This window comes from Lissotriton vulgaris, chromosome 4_1, assembly GCF_964263255.1.
Source record: "Lissotriton vulgaris chromosome 4_1, aLisVul1.2, whole genome shotgun sequence".
NCBI classification, from domain to species: domain Eukaryota; kingdom Metazoa; phylum Chordata; class Amphibia; order Caudata; family Salamandridae; genus Lissotriton; species Lissotriton vulgaris.
The window spans coordinates 164,233,295-164,252,710 of NC_141691.1; the positions used below are offsets into that span (position 1 = coordinate 164,233,295).

Below are 19,416 nucleotides of genomic sequence, written 5' to 3' on the forward strand. Positions count from 1 at the left end.
CAAATTCTCTCCAAAATGTGTTGCTTTGGGAACATTCAAGCAGGATTTGCCTAAAAGTTTATCATGTTCCTCAACACACTCCTCGGCCATAATTTCTCACTGGGCATCACTTAAAGTTTCCTTTCTTTTTCGACCATCATCTTCTCCAGAATCTTAACTAGCCATATTTGGCTAGATTTTGATTCCACAGTGATGGCCCCTGTTTATCTCCTTTCTTCTCTAGAAACCCACCAAGCTTACTTCCTGCTTTACTTATCAGCGTCCATCTGTGCAACGCTCGCAAATTGCAACTTTTAGCTGTTTGATAACTGCGTTTGGGTATTTTACAATTGTGAATCATAACTTCAGCATGTGAGCCTTTAGTACAACATCAGTACAAAATCACGAGTTTTTTCTCACCAATTACAATTCGTTGTTTTACGCTTTCGTACATTAGGTCCTTGATACCGCACATATGTTGTATGTACATGAGTTATTATTGTCATGTTGTGTACTTTATGCATTATTGTTGCTTGGAATGGTGTGTTATACTGTACATACACTCACCCCCCACTCCCTCTGTGTTAAGATGTAAATGTAAATGTTATATTATTTGTATAGCGCCCGAATCACCCCACATAGGGTCTTTCCGGCGCTTGTACGAATACCGCTGTGGAACCCTTCCTGGCTTTTCCCTCTGAGGCACCCACTCCTGGGCACCCCCAAGGTGCAGCCAGGCATCCTAGCGCTGTTGGGGCCGTTGTGGAGATTAAGCAAGCTATTGCCCAGGGCTGCAGAGAGGACCCATGATTAGAATAGGCACCGAGGCGAGAATTATCAGGTCCGAGGAAATTGAGCCCAAGACCCGCTGAGGTGGGAATTGAACCCTGGTCCCGGGCTAGACCTCTGAATCAGGGTCTGCCGGCTCTAACCATTGAGCTCGTCCACAACTACCAAGGGAGGCAAGTATGTTTAAATGACTCCCCTTTTTTGTAGACTGTGTACCTTGAGTGCTGATCACTAGTGTTCCTGACCTTTCTATCATTAGGAAATCTCAGAGGCCACTATAACTACCAACAATGGGAGCCCTGGCTTGACACAGTCTATGGTATATGATGATGAAGAGAATGGTGCCTAAATCTTGTAATGCTAACAAATTAAGCAAATTGCTGCCGCTTTCTGACCTATCAAGCGATGTTCTTCATGTCATGTTTTTTCCTTCACAATATTTTGCATGGCTCTGCTTATAGTTTCACATTTCTCCATTATGCATGCATTATAAATTCAAAAGGGATGTTAAGCTAAACCCAGGGATAATGTGAGTGCTCTGATGAAATAGTAGTTTTATAGTTTACAAACGTGCCCCTTTTTTACGTTTTGCAGTTTCAAATGTTCCTGCTTTTTTAGCTAACATCAAGATATATCCTGAGATTTGTAATCTTCCTTTCTCGACACCGAAGGACAAGAAAGAGCCAGCATCGAAGGCACTATTATCTGAAAGGCCAGGCCAGGCTGGAGGAGTCTTGGATACTTTGGACACGTGTCAGTTGCTTTACTACTACTAATGGACTCACTGTAAGTGTCAGTATCCAGTGAAGGGATCTTCTCCTGTGACCGCTACCACTATAAATGCAGAGCTGGCAGTCCCACAATGCAGGTCTGTGTTCTATAAATGAATGTATGAATGTATTTATTGTTTCAATTAATTAAAATTGTTACAAAAAGACTGGGCAAGGTGTCTCCATCCGTGCACCTTCTTTGATCATGAATAAAACGTAATCATTTCATTTAGCAAGTCTAATAGTCACAACGCACGACAATAAGAAACAAATAAGGTTAGATGTGTATACACTAATTTGAAGCTGTGTTCAGCCTCTAATCCTTGGCTGAGTCTTTACTTATAAGTTCTTTCAGCTGGTGTGCAAATTTCGCTGGTCGGGCCAGTTCCATTGGAATCTCCAACTTGAAGAGAAGTTTCATTGCATGTGTTCTATGTCCCTTAGGAGCCCTGTCTCTGTTGTGGTCTCTGTTTCCTCGCTTCGCCCCAGTCACTGATATCATGCTCACCCTGTTGTGGCATCCGCTGCTAAGTATACTTGGCAGATGCTCTGCCTGCAGATCTACTATCAAGAATATCATATCTCTACAGTCTATAAGAGGAAGGTCTCAAAGGGTCATTAGGAGCTTGGCGGGTGTGGGTCACTCGCCAAAAACCTCGGATAATTTGTCTGCCAAACTTGTCGTCGGAACCCTTGACCTGACAGCGCGTTGCCCACTTGACTGCTAGGTTACAGCGACGATCACTCTGCCTTATTAAAGGAACGGTCAGTGGTTGTCCCTGCATTGCGTGGTAGGGAAAACAATGACTGGCCCCAATGTTCATGTGAATCCCTACACATGTTGCTTTCTTTAATGAAAACAAACCCCCACTTTGGGTTTTGTTTATGGAAACAAACATCAAATGCCGAGTGGGTTGAAAAAAACATTGTGGCAGTGATGGAAGTACATCCACTTTCCTAGTGGATACACTTAAGTCATGGAGGTCTGTGTCGGATGGAAAGGAATCTCTAAATGTAGCAGGCAATCCTCCGCCAAGGAAGCAGAGGAAAGAGCCTCGCTGACCCTAAGGCCGGCCTGAACTGGCTAGACCATGCATCAGGCATTTCCCCGGGAGACTGGAAGGGTGGGGGCTGGTTCTACAATATCGACCCCAGTAACAAAAGCAGCAAGCAAGCCTTTCCAGCCTCCAGCGGCCAGGCAGGGGATGGTCTAAGAAAATTGCCAAGGCTGCTTTGGGGTCCCAGTCCGTCCCTGCCTTAAGAGCTCACTGCCACCCGAAAAGGTCTACATGGAGGCCTTTGTTTCTAACAGCTCTTACTCCGGTGCCGCCTCTGACCTCCAGTACTGGCACAAGTTAACAAGGAGTGTCCAGATGGGATTAGTTTTTTAGAAGTAGGATTCACATGATGAACCCTACTCTACCCCACTTCTTCAGCCGGCGTTAGTATAAACCATACACCTTGAGCAAGTAAACATCTCAGACAGAATGTGCATGCTCTGTAGTCCTCCCCCTCAACAAGGACATGTGTTAATTTGTGCAAAATAGGAAAAGCCCTAACCTCATAAGCTAAGGACAATAAATGCCCTAGGTGCAACCCAGATGAGCTTTCAGATGAAATGCCTAAGGAGCTGATTGGAAATTAATGGTGGACTGAAAGACGTAGCTGAAGGTGACATGCCGATGCTATTTAAAACATTTAGAAATAAGAAAAGCAAAAGGAAATCACATTCATTCTACTTCATTTTTGTTTTTTTAAAGGAAAAAATAAGTTTGGCCCGTTCATTAAAAGCTCAAATTTGGTTAAGGTGAACAAGTTGAAGCTTTTTTGGGGGGAGATAAAACAGTTAGAATTGCATGGCGAATGAAATCATTGTTAAGATAATAATTACGTGAATAAAGGACACAATGGTTTTGCAGATATTCCCGCCCTGGACAGTACGTTTATTTATGTTTATTTTTACACGCTCTTATCTAAATTGGCAAGTTTTGTCCTGGGACCTTGTCTCAAAGAGATGAGGAGCTGCACTGTACATAATGACATAAAATGAACGATTTTTTTTTTTAAACAAATTTTATTCATCATCTCCAGTTACAGTACAGGTAGACAAGACACAGAATTGTTATTTTCTTCATACCAGAACCACACACAAATGTATTGTACTACCAATACCTGAGATAAGACATATCAGTAAATAAAATGGACAATTACGTATGATTAGTGTTGCTCTCATATTCTTTATGCCTCCTGCAGACATACTTGAGCAGATGCCAACCACTTTGTTAAATCCAATTGAGAGTGACTCAGGCTTTGATCCTTCTGAAGTGGTGGATGCAATCACGCTTTTAAAGACTCTGGCATGAGGACTCAGTCCTCTCCTTTATCTAAGAATATTTTTTTCAGAAAATCATGGAAGTTTCACATTGTTACATAAATATTTATTGCAGTAACCTTACAGAAAATGATGTTTTAGAGTTTTCTAATCTTTAAGCAAACTATGCCTTAATAAGAGTTTGAACCCATTGCAAAGAGCTAAGGGCCTGATTTGTAATTTGGAGTACAGAGGTAAGTCCGGTGGTATGGCGGAATACTTTAGTCCCACAATACCAAGGGTCACCGCCCACCAAATTTGGAGATTTCCGCTAGCCCAGGGGACATCTCTTAACATTGTCGGGAAACGCTGTCATGGAGATTCCTGTCAATGTATTCAAAATTTGATGGATGGCTCCTTCAACATAACGGTACCATCTGTCAAACTTTTAACACAATTTTGTAATAAAAAAAAAACAAAGCAGCATTTTGTTTTTGAAATATAAAATTCTAATGACCTCCACACCATGGGTAATGTCTTCCATGGTGTGGGGTTTATTTTGCAGTTTGCACTTTCCCTTTTGCAAAGTTTTACTTGGGGTGATGGGCAGTGAAAACTGGCCATTCAGCCATCGACTTTAAATCTGGCGTGTGATTGAAAGGCAAAAACTCTGATGGCCTGACGAAGTAAGGAGTATGTCAGCGACTGAGAAGGAATAGTCTTCATCGCTGCCAAACCTAAGATCCACCCATCTGTAAATCAGGCAAGCGGGCCTTGAGTTTGTCAGAGAATGTACTCCTTAACCCTTGAACTCCTTCACCGCTCTGCTAAGCTCTAAATTAGCCTCTTAGAGAGTAAACTGTGATTAAAAAAATAGGTTTAAAACCATTACAATGAACTAAGATAGCAAAATGATCAAATCCCGAGCCTCTGTTTCTTAAAGACCATCATCTAATACCATTTTGTGACACTTAGCATGTTTAGGTTTAAAGCATTTTATTAAGGCAAAAACATAGGAGGTAAGGGAACATGAGGGGTAGGGTTAAATACATTCAGGTGAAAATAGCTAAGTATAAATCTAAGAGCGCGATGGTGGACAAGGCTGCTTTAGCAAAATGATAAGGGCTAAGTACGGTTGCCACCATCAATCAGATCAGAAAATGAAAGGCAATGATGCAAGAAACCAACCCCACCATCCCCCGGAACCCCTCCCTCCAAACTCCCCAACTCACCCCAACACCCTCCCACCTCCCCCCCGTCCAGTACTCGGCCATAACGCATCCTGCCCTCCCGCCACGCCCCCTACCCCGTGAGCCCAGATCCTATGCCTCCTAGTCAGTTGGGATCACCGGTGGCGTTAGTCTCAGGAGTCTGAGGTACCTCGGACAGGTGAGTTCTCTAAATTCTGTGGTTAAAAGCGCATGAAAGGGTTGCCATAACTCGTCAAATTGTTCCACGTCCCCCGCCACCATAAGCGATAATTTCTCCATGCCCAGTACATGCCAGAGCCTGTGTAGCCAGCCTGTGATGGAGGGGACCGTGGTGGTACGCCAATGAATCAAGATGTTCTGAATCGCTGAACCCAGCGCTATCGCAATTTGCCTGCCCCTGCGGGACTTCATCGGGTACATCAGGCCATTCGGGAGGCCCAGCAATACATACGCCGGGAAGCGTGGCAATTCAGTCTCAAAATGAGCATCTATCTCATCAAGAATCTCCTTCCAGTATTTCTCCAACAAGGGGCAATCCCAAAGTACATGTGTAAGAGTCCCCACCCGACCACATCCCCTCCAGCACTCCTTCTCAATATGCCTATTAATTTCGTGTAGCCTCTCCGGGGTATAATACCAATACGTGGACACCTTGGTGAGTGTTTCTGTGAGGCCTGTATGATATGCAGAGTGTCTCGCCCAATGCGCAATTTGATCCCATTCCTTATGACTAAGCGTCCTTCCCAGTTCCCTATTCCAGCGTTCCCTACCCGGGTTATAGAAATGAAACGGAGGGGGTTGCAGGAATTTGTAAAGGTCTGTGATTAGCTTAGCATCAGAGGTGCGGGTCACCAACCACCGCTCGTATGGTGTTATCTGGCGATCAGCAGTGCCCCGCACCTGATATTGAAGCGCCCAGTGCCTAACCTGCATGTATCGTAATCTATCCGTCTCAGGTAGTTGGAACTCCTGCTTCAATTGCTGAAAAGGGACCACTCCCTCAGATCCATATATCTGGAAGAGCGCTCGGCAACCCGCTGCCCTCCAGTGTGAGAAGGCGCCTGGTTCCATACCGGGGGAGAAATCAGGGTTATCCACTATCGGCGTGAAAGGCGAAGGGAATGTGGTGAGTTCACGAACTTCATTGACCGTATCCCACACCCTCAAGGGGACTCGCGTGACAAAGGAAGCATATAGGTTGGGCGATGAATCCGTCGCAAGAATGGAACCTCCTGAAGGGGCGCCCCGCCACTGCCTGGTCCTGAAAGAGCCAGTGCTTGTCGGATTCCCACCTACTCCACTCCACCAGGTAGCGCAGCTGCGCCGCCTGGAAGTATTTCCGGAGGTCCGGGATACCAAGGCCCCCCGCCTCAGGGGCCAGCGTGGAGAGAACCCTCTTCATTCTCGGCTTGCGGCCCTGCCAGACGAAGCGTGCAATGTCGGCTTGTGTCTGTCTAATCCAGCCCGTAGGTGGCTGGAGCGGCAAAGCTCGAAAGAGGTACAAGATCTGGGGCAGGACCGTCATCTTGACCGCCGCAATCCTGCCGAGCCAGGACAGCAGGCCTTTACTCCAGCGGCCCAGCTCTTCCTTGATTTTCCTACTAAGGGAGGCATAATTGGCCATTACCATCGCTGGCAACGTTGGCGGTAGCAGAATCCCCAGATATGGCACCAGGGATGATGACCACTGCATGGGGAAGAGCCGCTGCAGATCTTGTCTGGTATCCGCGGCCAGGGACACGTCCAGAGCCACCGACTTGCCCATGTTCATCTTAAAACCCGCCACCTTCGAAAAAGCGTCTAGTTCCTGAATACACGCCGGGAGGGACCGTCTTGGATCGTCCAGGGTCAAGAGGACATCGTCCGCATAGAGACTGATCGTATGGACATACTGCCCCATCTTGATCCCAATCGCGTCTGGGTTTTGACGAATTCTCTGGGCAAACGGCTCCATATAGAGAGCAAAGAGGAGGGGGGAAAGCGGGCATCCCTGCCTGGTACCCCTTTCGATCTCAAAGCTGCGGGAGCTGCACCCATTAACTCTCACTGTCGCCGCAGGGGATTTGTAGCAATTGAAGACCATCGAGCAGAATTTGTCTCTAATACCCATTTCCCGGAGCACCTGCTCGAGATAAGGCCAGTGAACGCGATCGAATGCCTTCTCGGCATCTACCGCTAGCAGCATCCTCTCACCTGGGATCCGCGAGGCTTTCTCCAAGATGTGCGCCACTCTCTTGGTGTTATCGACGGTTTGTCTGCCGGGGACAAAACCAGCTTGATCAACCTCAACCAGGCCCGGTAGATGCAAGGCCAATCTAGATGCCAGAATCCCTGTGTATAATTTAAGGTCAACATTCAGGAGGGAGATAGGCCTGTACGAGCCGCAGAGGGCCCGGTCCTTCCCAGGTTTCGGGATCGACCGTTGCCCTTAACAGGTCCGGCGGTATGGCACCCGGCTCGGAAAAGGAGTTAAACAGGCGGGTAAGAATAGGAGCTACAACCGGGCAAAAGGTTTTATAAAACAGGGACGTGTAACCGTCCGGGCCCGGGGCTTTTCCATGTTTGAGCCTGGCTATCGCGGATATCACCTCCTCCACATGAATGCTTCGCTCGAGGTATTCTGCCTGCGCTGAGTCCAGCGCCGGAAGGGCCACTGACTCCAAATAATCTGTTGCATTCTGCGACGAGGGGAGTTCCCCTGTGTAAAGCGCCTCATAAAAACTACAGAACGTTTCTGCCACAGCCGCGTCATCAGAGACCGCCACCCCATCAGAACCAAGCAGTTCCTTCACCACGTTACGCTGATGCGCGATTCAGAGCCTATTCGCCAATAATTTGCCACACCTATCCCCACCCGTGTAAAACGCGTGTTTTAGACGCAGCGCCGCGTATTCGGCCCTGTCCATGTCCAACGCCGACAGGAGCTTCCTGGCAGCTTTCAACTGTTTCCACACCCTAGGGGCTCCGGTACGGCGATGGACCTGTTCCAATTCTCGGACCTGGGAAGTCAGCTCCTCCCTCTTACGCTGTCCCTCCCTGTTTTCTGCTGAGGAGATGGAAATGAACTCCCCCCTTAGAACCGCCTTCAATGCCGCCCACTGCGTCGCTAGCGAGGTGTCCGAGTTATCGTTGTGTGCCTGGTATTCCCGGATCGCTTCCTCAATGTGCTTCACAACCGTTTTTTTATGCAGGAGGGTGTCTCTAAGACGCCACACCCCACGAGAGGGGGAGGCCGTCGGAAGCGCAAATGTGCCTACGACCGGCGCATGATCAGACAACGACAGGACCCCAATGTCCGCCGCTGTAGTGGCGGCACACATCGGTCCGCTGACCAATAAGTGGTCCAGCCGTGCATAAGTCCGGTGTGCATGTGAAAAATAAGAATAGTCCCTACTCGTGGAGTGGAGGGTGCGCCAAAGATCATGCAGGTCCATATCAGTAATTCGAGCCCTCCCAGCCTGTGAGAGTTCCCCAGTCTGCGGGTATCGCTGCGCGGACCTGTCGAGTGTGGAGTCAAAAACTATATTCAAATCACCCCCTAAAATGATATGTCTATCAGGGGAGGCAGTCACGTCCACCAGCGCCGAGTCTAGAAAGCGCTCCTGGTGGTCATTCGGGCTATATAAAGAGCCAATAGTGAACGTTGTGTCCCCCAGCCTGAGGCGGTACGCTAATAGCCTCCCCTTCTGTTCTGCAAATTTGTACAGCACCTCCCCCCTGAAGGAACTCGCTACCAAAATGGCCACTCCCGCGGTCTTAGATGCAGCAGAGGAGAAAAACTGAGTTGGAAACTTGTTAGAGCGCATCCTGTGACAATCCTGTGGTAGTAAATGGGTCTCCTGCAGGAGGCATATATCCGCCTGTGTCCCCTTCAGCAAAGATAAGATTGCCCTTCGCTTTACTGGGTTGTTCAGACCCTTAACATTAAGGGTCACTACTTTCAGTGTCGACATATTCCCAAGTGACTGTAAGTGCCAGGCCACGGGCAGTCAATCAGCGGGGGAGGGGCACGGGACAGCAGCGCAGGACAAGCAAAATAAGACAAAGCAATGACATTTAAGATACTGGACGGCACCCCCTCTACCCCTAAACAACCCCCAACCCCCTCCAAAACAAACCTGTGGCAACTAGCCAACTCCCCACCCATGCCCAAACAACCCATTGTCCCAGCCATGTCCCAAAACGGACAAGTCCGTGGAAAGTACAAAAAGTGGACGTCCGGCCACTCATTCTTCCCGCCTCTCCCCCAACCCCCCTTCCAACCCCCAAACCTGTTGTTGCAGAAGCTATGTCCATCTCCCCCCGGAGTGAATCTACGCCGTCATGGCGACTCCGTTCGTGGCGGCCGAGTCCCTGGCCGCTTCTCTCAGGGCGTTGGCCATTTCTGCCCTGATGGTGGGTGAGTCCGGCCTTCCAGCACCAGCCGTCGACCTCCGCCTCGCCGATCGCCGTCGTCCTCCTCGATCAGGATGCCTCCAGCCCGGTGTCGCTTCACTCTCTTCCGTGGCCGTGAGGCCCAGGACACCATAGACATCTTGCAAGGAACGCAGTTGGTGCAGCACGCCATTCCAGCGGAATATTAGGCGAAAGGGATGTCCCCAAGAGTACGGTGTCTCATTCTCTCTCAGGAAATCCGTCGCGATTTTGAAGGACCTGCGCTTCTGTAGCGTGATGACAGACAGGTCCTGAAACACCGCCACAGGCCGTTCGCGGAAGGTCAGCGGCTGTTTCTTGCGGGCCTCAGCCATTATGCGTTCCTTTACTGGGAAATCCGGGAGGTAGGCCAAAATGTCCGGCGGAGGTGCCGTCGACTGCCGCTGTCGGCCGACCCTATGGGCCCTGTTGATTCGGATCGGGAAGTCCGCGGGCTCACCCAGGATCTCCCTGAACATGTCCTTCAGGTAGCCCGTCAAATCAGTTCCCTCTTCTGCGGACGGTACACCTCGGACTCGAATGTTATTTCTTCTCGACCTGTTCTCCAGGTCTTCATTGTGTGCCTGAAGTTCGACATGCTGCTCCCTGAGACGGAGAACGTCTTGCTGTAAATGGACAATCTCTTCGTCCCTCCGTTGAGCCGCTGCCTCTACCGTCTCCATCCGCTCACCCAGGCCCTCCACCTCCCTGCGGACCTCTCGCACTTCGCTGGCCACCTCCTGCTTTAGTGTCTGAAAGTCAGCCTTAAGCGAGCTGAACAGATCTTCCATGAAGGATCTTGTGATGGGGGGCTCACCCCCGGCCGGTTCCGCTGCGGTTCTGGAAGAGCTTGGGGACGGTTGCGCCCTGTCGCGTTGTTGCTGGGCTCTGCTGAGCATGTCCGGCAGGGTGCGGTCCCCCTTCTTCGCTCCCCGGTTCCCCGACATTCGTGCACTATAGACTGCCGCACTCTACTCAATCAGATATGCGATCCCGAGCCACTGGCAGCAGGTCCCGGTGTCGTTGAGTCCCCAACGACTGGCAGAGCACCACCGAGGGGAGAGTCTGTTGCAGTAGGGCCACTACGTGTCCTGCTCCACTGAGGACAAAATGGCGGGCCAGCTCCGCCGCGGAGGTCGACTCGCACTCCAACGAAAATTCAAGTCGCTGACCACTACAAGGGCGACCCAGACCGCAGCATCCCCTAGGACGAAAGTTCTGTGCAGGGCCAGGGGTGTAGGAGCTGTCCCCAGACGGCACTGTAGGAGGTCCTCGTCACCGTTGCCGTGAAGATAAGATGGCGGCCGGGCGTAGCCGGGCAGACCCTCCGAGCCTGATGGCGCCGCCAAGGCTGTGCAAAGAGTCAGTGCTCCAGAAATGAGCCCCCTCCGGGCTCGCCGAGACGAAGAAGGGTCAAATGACCTGGCCTCCACTCCTGAGCACTGTCCCACGGGGCTCACGCAGTTTATCAAGCTACCGCCGCAGATCCAAGCGCCTCCACGGTCAGACAATAGGCATCCCTCTTCTCGGCACCTCGTGGTAGCTACCAATCCGGCGTACCAGACAGGGCACAGTCCGATGCGAGTATGCAAGCGAACTCCGTGCCAGGCCACCAGACACTGGCGCCAGGGTCCACTCAGGCCTCCCGGCCGGGGCTCCGCTCCACTCCGCTTCCGTGGCGCTCCGCAGCTAGCTTATCGGCCCCTGAGCGTGCCTCTGCTGAAGCGTTCGGGCCAAAGTTGTGCACCGATGTGCGCCCCAAGGTCTCCGCTACCCTTCCCACGGCCGCTGAACTCCAGCGGGGGGAGAAAAGCTGTCGAAAAAGGGCTCGGGCCTAGTCGGGCCGGAGAAGCTGCGGGAAGAAGCGTCCGCTCACCCCGCCATCTTGGCCACGCCCCCCACTTAGCATCTTTAAAGGCAGCCACTGAATATTTTGGACAGGAATGACAATTGTTTCATAACCTCTGTGCACAGGATGGAATGCCTTTGCTTCAATTCAACATGGAGAAAACAAACCTCTAAAATTATGAACAGATGGTTGACATCAGAATTAAAATTTAGAATAGAACATTTACAGACATAGGCCCTTATAATGAGTACCTTTTTAATTCCAATGGGTTCGGTAACTCCTGTTACAAATTATAAAGTAACTGCACATCTATTATCGCTCACCTAATAGCAGGTAGAATTTCTGGGTGAAGTAACTCAGGAATAACAAGGGGAATTGGAATCAGAATCAAAATTACTAATTCCCCTAGCTATTTATAACCTCTCAGGGGACCCTCAGGGTTACATGTGAACACCCAGTAACTCTGCCGCTGAAATTACCAATGCCCCCAGTTTCGCTAACTCAGGGGGTTGGGGAAGAGTTACCAGGAGAAGCTATGGGCCATTCATACCGAGGACCCTAATCTCCAACTTTTAAAGCTTTTAATGCATCTAGGTTCAACTTAGGCACACAAAAAATATATTTCCAATGGTAAATTTGCAATCTTGATCCACAGATTTAATACCACACAGCTTTATCTTTTTGGTAGAATAATGGACATCCGTCAGCGAATCTCCAAACTTGATTTCAGTATACACAATTTCTACAGAATTATTTTTAGAAGGGAGCTACAGACTGTAGTTGCAAAACTCAGGAAGAAATCTCAGGAGCTTAAAACAAACTCCTAAAGTTTTTTATTTCTGAGTTAGCCTTTTTTCATAAATGTAGTCAGTTGTTTCTTGTCTTTAAACAAAGCAAACCTCTTTCTTTTTCTCCATGTTGCATGTCCTAAATACCTGAATTCTCATTCACCACAACTATTGCTTTGTTCTATTCCTATTTCTGGGTGTTTATGATGTGCAAAACTTGCCTAAAGGGTTCACAGTTCTATGAGAGGTACAATGATTGACACAATGGTGTTGATTCATAAAGGCCCTGTAGAATTAATCAAATAGCCAGGTTCAAATAGCTTTCCTGAACTTGCAAAAGTTGTACATTGGACCATCTTTTGTGGTTAGCATTACTACCCACTTTCACAATGTTGATGGGTTTTGAAAATTCAGATATGCCCACCTTTAATGTCATTTAACATTTCCTCATCATTCACACTTTAACGCCCCATCTTTTGTCAAATTAACACTGGCATTCTTTCTGCTTCTTTTCCATGCATTCTTTGATTTCTTTTATGTCAAATGTGTTAGACAACACGTTGGCATCTGACACAGTTTTATCCTTGGCATCCTACCTCCCTTTAACTAAAAAAATGACCAGGGGCCTTAATTAGAGTTTGGCAGACAGATGTGGCAGACATCCTGCCAACCAATGCCTAGGGCTATAATGCACTCCGAGAAACCCACTGAATTATAATATTTGTTTAATGGAAAGATTTCAGCAAGCAGCAAAAATCCAAGTGTAAATTTGCAAAGCAACGGATCCGCGCTTCGCGGTCTGATCCATTGGAGCATAGAAAGCTAGGTTCACTTCAGTTTCACATTTCTTTTACACATTTTTGATAATGTAGCAAGTAGAGGATAGGGCATTAGATGCTATACAAAACTCCAAAGAGCAGCTATAGAGCAGGTGCCTAGCTCTTCCTGTGGGAAGTGTGTGAAAAGTCCTTGAAGACTTAGTAGGGTATGGTAGAAAGCTGACTATGTAGAGGGCTTAATTTAGAGTTCAGTGGATGGGTTATTCTGTCAAAACATGGCAGTACTGCGAGTGCCATAAGCTAATCTGCCCTTGTAATTAGGAAGACATAACATCCATTTGTGGTGGAGTATTCCACCCTCTAAACTTTAGCTAAGGGCCTAAATCTGTAGTGTTCACTTGTCCATGCCAACCTCAAAACGAGGTTACACTTACTCGAACATTTGTAATGCACAACTTTGAAATACAAGATGGCAGATCGTTTAAAATGTGTGTTAATGTGGAGCTATACAAAGACTTTGGTAGTACTTTAAGCAGGTATGAAAATTATTTCACAATTCACTTCTGTTTTACCATGAGGTAAAAACCTACAACAAATCACTAGTGTTCAATCTAATCATTTCAGCATGAAAATATGAAAATCAACATCATTTAATTTTTCATTCTCCATATAACTGTTAGCATTTTAGGCTAGAGTAAGTAGATAAGTAGGGACAAAGCATTTATTTCCACCAATGTGTTGAATTTGCATATGCACAGTTGAACCAAGACATATATAATTATCACAGCAAGAATTATTGCTAGTAGTATTTAAAAACAATGTTCCTCCTCCAATTTCCGAACTTCCCTGATATCCAAGACCTGACGGTACTTCAGCTGATTTTAAAGGCACATTTATTCTTATTTAGTTCCCAAACACTACTCTTGATGTGGCTTAGTTGTTCATGAATGCTGAGTGGTTTGTTAGATATGTAAATACAAGATTCGGACCCATTATTGCACATACTCCCCCTTTGGCAGGGATGATTAAATCTAGGGCTATTCTATTCTCCAATATGTCAGTTTGCGTGACAGTCCAGTTGGTTAGTCACTAGACTGAATGAGATGACCGAGGCATTGGAAACCTCTTTTAAGGCACGGGCATTGGCTCTGATTTCACTAATGACCTGACCAAACACACATGTAGGGAAAAGAATGGAGTAAAAAAGTTTAGCCTCAGAAACAGTTCTGCGCCTAGTTAGATACTGTGGACATTTTTTGGGGGGAGGGGAAGGGGAGGTGCGGAGTGACAGATGGATGGTAGCCAAGAATAAGCTTTCTTGCTATAGAGTATGCTATGATCAAATCTATCCTCAGGATGATGTAAGTAACGGTGGACCCTACTGGTAACATGTGGGGCGTTGGACTCCCCTCGAATAACATTTAGTAAGTAAGTTAAGTTTGTTTGCATCAGTTTATAACTAAACAGTGCAATACACATTACAAAACAATCAAGTAAAAAAAGTCAGTTTAAAAGGATAATACTAATAATAAACAAGCATTGGTAAATGTATTAAGTTAAGAGGTGTGGGAGCAGTATGTGAGTGCAGGGAGAATGGTGTGTGTGCTCCCTGTGCAGAGTGAGTAGTGCATGAATGAAGGTTGATAAGTGTCTGAGTGCAGGATGAAAGTACCTTGATGCACAGTGATTGATGTGTGTTTAGTGCAGAATGAGAATTGTGTGATTGTACAGGGGCAGAGATGTTATCTTGTACAAGGTAAGATGTGTGCTAGTATAGGGTGAGTGGCATGTCAATAGTATAAGTGCAGGATGAGCAGTTTGAGATATGGTGAGAGGTGTGGGTGGAGTGTGAGGGGTATGCGAATGGTGTGCAGTGCAGAGTGAGCACTGTGTGAGTGGTGAATGAGCAGTATCTGACTTCCAGCGCAATGTCAGGGTGACTGTGCAGAGTAAAGGGGGGGGGTGAGTGTGCAGAGTGAGCGGTGTCTGACAGTAGGTGAAAGGTATGTGAGTGTTGTTCAAAGTTACAAAATAAGGCAAAGCCGTGCTGTGTCATAATGTGCCAAAGACAGTTGCATGGGTCCCGCTCACCTCACCTGGATCATGGAGAGGCACAGCTTGTCTGTTCTATCACATGTGGTATCAGAGCAGTATAGTGGAGAGAAGAGGGTCAAAGAAAATAAAATCAATAAAGGAAAGCATGAGAGAAGGAGGGATTGAGGAAGGAAGCAAGAAGACAAGTTAGGATTTAAGAAAAAAGAAAGAGAGGGGCAGCAAGCAAGTAAAAAATCAAACAGAAATTAATTGATTGAAATCTGGGTAGTGTAAAAGAAAGTACAGAAATGTAGAGTTTTGGTTTAATTAAGGAAAGGTTTAGGATGTGGAGTTTTGGATGAGTGAAATAAAATGTTAGGATGTTCTGGTCACTTCTATTGATTTTATTTAGCCATATGGTACAGCTGCACGGCTGCTGTGTGCATATCTGAACGGCTGGATCTGCGCATCAGAGCTTTTCTTTGGTTAATTTCAGCAATGCTGCGCCGCAGGTGGGCAGCTGTCCACCATGTTCAAACACATTGACAAAGTCAATGAGACACTGATAGCCACGCTCCCTGCACGGTATCATTCATAAAAGAGCCGCGCAGCCATGTACATGTCAAACATGTAACAAGAAAAGGGGTTGCAAAGACTAGGGTTTGCATATTTCCAAAGCACTGTCTTTGTCGGGTGCCCTTTCATGTCTGCAGGAGGGAGGGAGCTTGCTTTTTTGGCCTGCATGTGTGAAGGTGGTCAAAGAAGAGGACCTTGAGGAAGAGACTTGGGACAGAGAAAAAAGCAAGTCCCAATCCCCTATGTTCAGTGGTGTAATCAAGGGGTCTCCATTCATACTTTGTGCACCTGGCAGGGTGTGCCTTTCATTGGCAGACGGATCTTCTCGGGAGAAAAAGAAATGTGGGCAGGGGGAAACAGCGGGTATAAAATGGTGAGGCTTGCAGGTCGATGTGCACGCCAGCTACTAGGGGTGATGTGAAGCTGTTGTAATTTCTTACCCGTAGAGGAGCATCAGAACAAATGTCAGTGTTCCAAAGAAAGAAAAATCAAAACTGCATGCTTAAAAGTGGATGAAGCAATACTGTATATTCAATAGGCGCTTAGAACTATAGTATTTTATCACAAGCCAATAAAAATTGTGCACATTAAAATAGAAAACACAAGCACAATTGAGATGGTGTGCTACTTTGTAATGACAGTTTAAACACATATTAATAGACCAGGGAAAGGTGAGTTCCATACTCACTGTCCCCGTGGCTCGACCCAGATCATATTAACACAGGAATCTTTACAAGTTGTAATCATGATCTATGATGTACAACAGCTACATAAAGCCAGGTGATCCAATAAGATGGGTCAAGTGATTTGCAGACAGGGCCGGTCTGGGAACAGAAACCAGACCTGGCAGATTGCTGTTGGACCGGCCTTGGGAGTGGTGGAAGGGGGGTGTAGTATTGCTGCTCGACCAGCCCTGGAAGCAGGGGGTAGTGATAGCAAGAAGCACTGCTTCCGCTTTTGTTATAGGGGGCTGATATTGCAGAACTGCTTCAAAACCGACCCCAGGGACAAAACCAACCCTCCAGGTTGTAAACTGCAAATGTTTTGCAGCCACAAATGCGCTTGCAAAACAATAGTACTTGGCATTGAGACTCGCTATTAGGAAGGAACACACACTAGGGTTGGAAACATACTGATCACTGTGACCCAGGGCAAACAAAAATATATCGATTGCTGTAGAAATGGTAAAATACTTTGTCCCTTTCTATCTCGGGGTGGGTGGCACTCTGCTAATCCTATGCTTAAGGACTTTGATAGAAAAGCAGACATTTGAGGTGAGCAGATCTAGAGTGCCACTGGTGTTGAGAGTGCTCTATACAGGAGCTGCTTTTCACCTAAACTTGAGAACTAGCCAGAGTCCTCTGCTTCTCTTTTGCATAATTTATGCATCACTCTATGCCTGAAAGTGTATTGTTTATATATATATTCACTGAAAAAAACATAGGTTTCAGCCACATTATAGTTAGAAATTAGCATTTAAAAAACCTTAGAAATTCACTTAAAAAACCATAGGTTTCAGGGGTGTTACAGTTAGCTGGACATTTCACTCGTACAAAACCATAGAAATTCCTCCATTATCGTTAGTTCTGCTAACTATAACTTGCGCCCCCGCAATGCACTGCTGGTGACGTCACATATTACATCACTCATGACATGGTCAGTGGCATCACTGATGACATCTCAAATGACATCACTGATGACATCACTGATGACATCCTCCAGTGACTGTGTGTTTCTGTAAAGTTTAAATATATTTATTATGTATAGGGAAAGGCCTATTGAAGAATGAGTGGGTGTATAAGTGTCTGAATAAATGATTTAGTAGGTGCGTGACTGACTCTATAAGTGAGTGATTAAACATATCTTACTGAATGCATGGGTTAGTGACTAAACTGTGTGAATGTCTGTATCCGTCTGTCTGTTGGTGTGTAACCGGCTACATAGGTTTGTGAATAGCTACATGAGTGTCTATATGTGTTATTGATTGGTTGTCTGAGTGTTTATGTGGGTGGGGTGTGTGTGACTCTGTGCATAGATGTGTGAGTGGGTGATTCACTGGGTGCATGGTTTCAAGAGTGCATCTGTGATGGACTGTATGGGTGGGTGAGTGTGTGTATAGATTTGTTAGTGAGTGAATGTATATCTCAGTGGTACATGTGTGAAAAGCAGTATAAATGTGTGTTGGACTGTAGAAATTGCTATAAGTGAGAGTGTGTGATTCTGAGAGTAGCTTCATGGATGATTGTGTGCTTGTACAGTGAAAACACCTACATACACTAGGGAACACTATGCGTTGGGGTAGGGGGATTAAAACTACCTCTTAAAAAGCACTACGGGCGCGTTTGCACAGTGGTGAAGGGAGGAGGGGCCTGAGGTGACATGTGTGCAAACAGGCCCTGTGGCCGTTTTAAGTTGGGAGATTAAGTCCCCTTGAATCGTGACGGTCCCTGGGGTCCAATTATCCAAACAGGTACCGCCAGTAAGCTGCGTTGCAGAGAGGTGTAAAAAGGGGCGTGGCCTAGCCCACCTTTCTGCAACGCAGCTCTGTGGCGCTTACTGGAGGTACCTGGTGGGATTGCTGGCCATCAGGGACCCTCAGAGTTGAAGAGGAATTAATTCCCCAACTTAAAATGCACCAGGAGTGCATGTTTGCACACACATCCCCTCAGGCCCCACCCCCTCCCTTCACCACTGTGCAAACTCGCCCAGTGGAGCGTTTTAAGTTGGGAGATTAAGTCACCTTGAATTCTGAGGGTCCCTGGGCTCCAACTAGCCCACAAGGTACCTCCAATAAGCGCCACAGAGCTGCGCTGCAGAGTGTAAAAAGGGGCGTGACCTATGAACACCTCTCTGCAACTCACCAACCTGGCACATACTGGAGGTACCTGGTGGGCTAGTTGGCCCCCAGGGACCCTCAGTATTCAAGGGGAATTAATTCCTCAACTTACAACGCGCCAGGGGATGCGTTTGCACAGTGGTGAAGGGAGGAGGTGGGGCCTGAGGTGACATGTGTGCAAGCACGCCCTGTGGTGCGTTTTAAGTTGGGGAATTAATTCCTCGTCAACCCTGAGGGTCCCTGGGGGCCAACTAGCCTGCCAGGTATCTCCAGTAAGCGCCACTGCGCTCTGTTGCAGAGAGGTGGCCCAGGCCATGCCCCTTTTTACACTAATCTGTAATGCAGCTCTGTGGCGCTTACTGGAGGTACATGGTGAGCTGGTTGGACCCCCAGGACCCTCAGGGTTGAAGAGGAATTCATTCCCCAACTTAGAAACGCACCACAGGGCATGTTTGCACACATGTCACCTCAGGCCCTGCCCCCTCCCTTCACAACTGTGCAAACGCACCCCGTGGCGCATTTTAAGTTCGGGGATAAAGCCCCCTTGAATCCTGAGGGACCCTGGGGTCCAACTAGCCCAATAGGTACCTCCAGTAAGCGCCACAGAGCTGCGTTGCAGAAAGGTGTAAAAAGGGGCGTGGCCTCTGAACACCTCTCTGCAACACAGCTCCCTGGCGCATACTGGAGGTTCCTGGTGGGCTAGTTGGCCCCCAGGGACCCCTAGTATTCAAGGGGAATTATTTCCCCATCTTACAATGCACCAGGGGGCTCGTTTGCAGAGTGCTGCAGGGAGGAGGCGGGGCCTCCGGCGCAATGCAGGTTTTTTTTCTTTTTTTTTTTAAGAAGGGGAGCTGTGTGGCCCCCCTTCCTTTCCTATTGTATTGGCCCTGGGGACCCCATCCCCCAGGGCCTGACCCCTATTCTTTTTTTAATGGAAGGGGGCCGCGTGGCCCCCCCTCCCGAGGCCATTTTCGGCCTCCCCACACACAGGTCATTTTTTTTTTTAGAAGAAGCCCCGGGGGTGGCGGTCCCCGGGGCTATTGGGGGGCTGTGTGCCCCCCTAATATTTATACAAAGCCCC

At 47.6% G+C, this 19,416-nt stretch overlaps 1 long non-coding RNA gene across 3 annotated transcripts in view; it reads left to right on the forward strand.

Annotated features, from left to right (window-relative positions):
* The window catches only part of LOC147718523 (uncharacterized), a 290,327-nt gene that overhangs the window by 144,917 nt on the left and 125,994 nt on the right, over positions 1-19,416 (forward strand). Inside the window, exon 3 of one of the 3 annotated variants that reach the window (XR_015309983.1) lies at positions 1,363-1,636. The exons of 1 other annotated variant lie outside the window; for it this stretch is intronic. This is a non-coding gene — a long non-coding RNA (uncharacterized LOC147718523). Of the gene's footprint in view, positions 1-333; positions 1,637-19,416 lie in introns of those variants that run through there. One more of the 3 variants, XR_015309984.1, reaches the window with a different exon arrangement.